At 50.3% G+C, this 4,955-nt stretch overlaps 1 pseudogene; it reads left to right on the forward strand.

Annotated features, from left to right (window-relative positions):
• Positions 1-3,714: 3,714 nt before the first annotated feature.
• On the forward strand, positions 3,715-4,677 carry LOC107537957 (eukaryotic peptide chain release factor subunit 1 pseudogene; annotated as a pseudogene).
• Positions 4,678-4,955: the final 278 nt, after the last annotated feature.

Here is a 4,955-nt window from a genome sequence, read left to right on the forward strand (position 1 = left end):
GACGGAATGCAAGCGGCAAAACAGATCTGGCCTTTTCCCCCAGGGCTCCACGAGGGGTGGATGTAAGACCCGGTGCAGACCCTGGGGCACAAGGGGAGGCCCGCATGAGCATGACGCCAACATGAAGGAGAGCGGAGGGGGCGCAGACGGAGATATAGACAGAGAGACAGTGGTCCTGAGGATTGGTCTCAGCCCCTAAGCCGGCTTTGGGAAGACACTGCTATTTGTGTCTTTTTCCACCTAATCCACAGACCCTCGGGTTAGCTAGCTCGGGGAGCTGAATGTCCAGCTCAAAATACTTGGCTTCCCAGGCTCCCTGGCAGGGCAGGGGGGCCCTGCGGCGTGGTTCTGGCCAATGATTTGGAAGCAGACGGTTGGTGCCTGGGGCTTGGAGGTGGGGGGGAAGCTTGTGAAAGGAGGGGCCTCTGTCCTTGACCCCTCTTCCCGCTGGGATGACAGACAGGAGACTAGAAGCAGAGCAGCAGGGGGATGGAAGGTACCAGGGGAGGCTGACAGGACCTGCAGCAGCACCAGCGACCGATCGCCCTCACCCTACACCCTCCCTCCCGGGGTGGCCAGATGGCTTTGCAAAGCCAGATGAAAGCTTTCAGAGTCACGTTCCTGTGACACTCCATGGAGTGCGTTCCTGTGTGACCTATGGCCCAGTTCCTGGACTTTTGTTTACAGGAGCCAATCAATCCCCTGCTTTGCTTATGCCGGTTTGGGTTGGGTTTTCTGTCCCTTTCAACAGAAGAAATCAGATTTCTGGCTCCAAGGTTTCATGTTTACTCGGTAGGCACGTAGCCCTTTCTCACGTCGGGGAGGCAAGGTGGGCCACAGCCGTACCTCTAAGAGAAAGGAGAGGATTTCCCTTCCATGTGGTGGAGGGGCATCACCCTGGGCTTCAGAGAAGCACCAAGCAGGAGGGAGAATGGAAGAAAATCATGGCAGGGGCAAAGGGCAGCATTAAGGGGAGCAAAAAGTTTGTTCTAGCTTTGGAAAGGAGCTGAAGCAGTGTCTGGGTCACAAGCATAATTTTGATGACTCCCCAGCCAAGCAATGTAGGGGAGGCTCCTCCAGCTTTCAGCCGGTTCTAGTTGGCCCTTACTCTTCTGAGGCATGTGGACAACTGCATTCTTTCAGTGGCTGGGCCTCTTCAGGACTTTTCCTCTTTCCTGGAGGGCTCGGGGCAGGGATGGGGGAAAGAATGAGAGTTCCTGTGAGCATGCGCACACTTTGGAGTCAGTACATTGGAATCTAAGCCCTGATTCTGCGCCCAATCGCTGGGGATCCTGAGCAATGTATTTAACTTCTCTGAGACTCAATTTCTTCTCAGGTAAAGTGGTGATGATAATAGTCATCTCAGAGTCCTTGCAAGGATTAGGTGAGCTATTCACATTTAATAGGAATGGATTCTGTGAGACGTAACCATTGGGGAAAACTGGTTAAAGTGTATATGAGACCTCTGAGTACTATCTTTTTAACCTCTTGTAAACCTATTATTGCAAAATAAAAAAGTTCTTAATTTTTTTTTAATTAGCCCTGTCCGGTGTGGCTCAGTTGGTTGGGCACTGTCCCATGCACCGAGAGGCTGCTGGTTCAGTTCCAGGTGGGGACGCATGCCCTGGCTCTGGGCTCAGTCTCGGGTGGAGTGTGTGCAGGAGGCAGCTGATTGATATTGTGTCCTCACATTGATGTTTCTCTCTTCTCCCTTCCCCTCTCTCTAAATAAATCAATAAACTATTCTTTTAAAAAGTATATATTTTTTAATTAATAGGAAGGAAGAAAGAGACAAAAATCCACAAGTTCTGGGTGTGGGGTTTTGCAGAGTTTCCTAGTTACTGGGCAGTAGGAGTGAGGAGGTGAGTGGCTTTGATGGGGACAGAATGGAGTTTTCTATGGGTTATTAATTAGACTCCTTTTAATGCTCTCAGAGATATGAAAGTAAAGGTATAGAGCTTTTTAGCGACTTCAACTGTGGCTCTGCGCAGACTGGGCCACACGGAGCTATGGGTGGATTTTCCAGGGTTACGCTCTGTACGGAGGCAGGTCAGCTGTGTGGGTTCCCTTTCTCTGTGCCAGCCGTGCCACCCTCGGAACAGGCTGCCAGGCATCCCAACCCCCGCCAACATTCTTCTCAGAAATGCCCAAACAAGGACCAGAAAAAGACCTTCTGTCCCTGGGCCTTTCTAGAACCTTCTCTAAGATACAGTGTCTCTCAGGCCCATTACCGCATCCCATTCTTCCTAACTCTGGAGCAGGTTAAAAACTAATGTCTGGGTGCTGGAGGAGGAGGGGGAGCCCGAAGAGCTGAGAGTGAGCTAACCGGCTGCAGCTTCCTGCTGTCCATCAGGCTGGATGGTTCCTCTGCTGCTTTGCCCAGAGGAAGAGTGACAGCCGGCAGAAAGCCCTCTGCTGCGCCACCACTGTGCGCACCACACGACACTGCCGGGGGGGGGGGGGGGGGGGGGAGACCCGCTGCGGCTGCGGCCCTGTGTGTGGCTAGGCTGTGGTCCGGCGCGTGGCTAGGCCATGGCCCTGCGTGTGGCTAGGCTGTGGTCCCGCATCCAGGGTCAGAACCTGCGCAGGTTTCGAAGCACCGTTTGATCTTTTTTGCACTGCTGGAGGACTGATCGCCTCACAGCACGGGCTGAGACGGGTGCTCGTGGTAAATACACCCACTTCGCCTGGGGGAGGGCTTTTCCACTATGTAAAATTTTTCATCCACACCTCAGGGTAATATTATTCCCCAGGCCAAGCTGCCGAATCAAGAAGTTGATGAAGGCCGGGTCAGGGCACATATAGGGGTCAACCAATGAAAGCATAAATAAGGGGAACAGCAAATCAATGTCTCTCTCCCCCCCCTCCCTTTTTCTCTCCATAAAATCAATAAATAAAAATTTTTATAAAAAGGAGTTGATGAAGAAGCATACAATTGGGGCAAAGGGTGGCCGGGAGGGATGTGATATCCCAGCGGCATGGTGACGTGTACCTGCTCAGTAATAGTGAGACGGGCCAGTAAGCCAGGACAAGTGGAACAGGGAACCTGAGACTAGTTAAACGGCCGAGCCTGGCCGGGTGGGGCTCAGCGGTTGAGCATCAGCCTAGGATCCAGGAGATGGCGGTTCTATTCCCGGTCAGGGCATGTGCCCGGGTTGCGGCTCGATCCCCAGGGCAGGGAGTACAGAAGGCCGATCAATGACTCTCTCATCATTGATGTTTCCCTCTCTCTTCCTCTCTCTAAAATCAATAAAGATATATTTTTTAATAAATAAAAAATAAACAGCCAAGCAGTTTATAGCCATCTAGTAAATCACAAAATCCCATCAACCCTAACTAAGGACACGTAAGAGCAAATGGCAAAAATGGGGGCCTCTGCAATACTTTCAACAATAAATTAAAAAACACACACAAAATGAGTAAATGGGAAGAAGCTGATTAAGAGCTTGGCAACTGCCCGGCCGGGCTTGGCTCAGCAGTTGAGCATTGACCTAGGATCCAGGAGATCGCGGTTCGATTCCCCATTAGGGCACATGCCCAGGGTTGCAGGCTCGATCCCCAGTAGAGGGCGCACAGGAGGCAGCCGATCAATGATGTTTCTCTCTCTCTCTTCCTCTCCCTTCCTCTCTCCAAAATCAATAACGATATATTTAAAAAAAAAAAAAAAGGTTGGTGGTGGCCTGCAGATGACTGTGTCTGCCATTCCCCCACCCCATGCCCTCTTGGTACCCGGGCATCTCAGGATGGCTGCCCCCTGTGCCCCATGGCCAGATGAGGAGAACTCCCAAAGACCAAATTTCACCAGTGGCAAAAACGTTAGCAGATGAGCTTGGAACTGAGTCTAATACTGAGTCACAAGTAAACCGCCTTTCAGTCCTGGGAGCCATGACATCTGTACAACGAAGGCTCAGACTTTAAGAACCTCCGAGTGGCCTGGTTGTTTACTGTGGTACAATTGCAACAGAGGAAAGGAAGGGAAAGAATGTCGGCGTTGACTTGGAACCTTTTAAACCAATTAATACAGCATTATATTTGTGTGACAACAGGTTCCACACAGAGGCGCTCCCAGCACTACTTTCAGGTGACAGCAAGTCTGACGTCATCATAACAGATGACCGTGGCGCACTCTTTGGCACACCCCAAGGAAACACGAGAGGAGTCCTGCACAGATTCACTGTGCATCTCCCACGGCAACGTGGTTGAGGAGGTCAGTCAGCCTCGAGCTTTGCCCGTGTAAGAATGGAAAAGAGACACAGCCATGTTCGGAAAGTGGCTGAGACAGCGGTGCAGCTGTTCATTTCTGGGACAAAGTGAATGTGGCTGGTCTCGTGTTAGCTGGATCGGCTGGCTTTAAAACTGACCTAAGTCATTCTGATATGTTTGATCAGAGTTGTTGTAATCAAAAGCTTTAAAATTAGTTGATATATCCTATGGTGGTGAAAATGGACTCAACCAAGCTAATGAGTTATCTACTGAAGTCCTCTCCAATGTGAAATTCATTCAAGAGAAGAAATTGATAGGGCGATGCTTCAAGTCAGCCGGGACAAGGGCAGGTACTGTTTTGGAGTTGAAGACGCACTAAAGGCTTTAGATATGGGAGCCATAGAAATTCTTTTTTTTTTTTTTTTTTTAAATATATCTATTGATTTCGGAGAGAGGAAGGAGAGGGAGAGATAGAAACATCAATGATGAGAGAGTTATTGATCTGCTGCCTCCTGCGCACCCCCCACTGGGGATGGAGCCCGCAACCTGGGCATGTGCCCTGACCGGGAATTGAACCGCAATCTCCTGGATCACAGGTCGATGCTCAACTGCTGAGCCACGCCGGCCGGGCGCCATAGAAATTCTAACAGTCTAGGAAAATCTGGATATAATGAGATACATTCTTTTTTTTTTCTTTAAATATGTCTTTATTGATTTCAGAGAGATGAAGGGAGAGAGAGAGACAGAGATAG

Source organism: Miniopterus natalensis, chromosome 4 (genome assembly GCF_054644295.1).
Source record: "Miniopterus natalensis isolate mMinNat1 chromosome 4, mMinNat1.hap1, whole genome shotgun sequence".
Taxonomy (NCBI): domain Eukaryota; kingdom Metazoa; phylum Chordata; class Mammalia; order Chiroptera; family Miniopteridae; genus Miniopterus; species Miniopterus natalensis.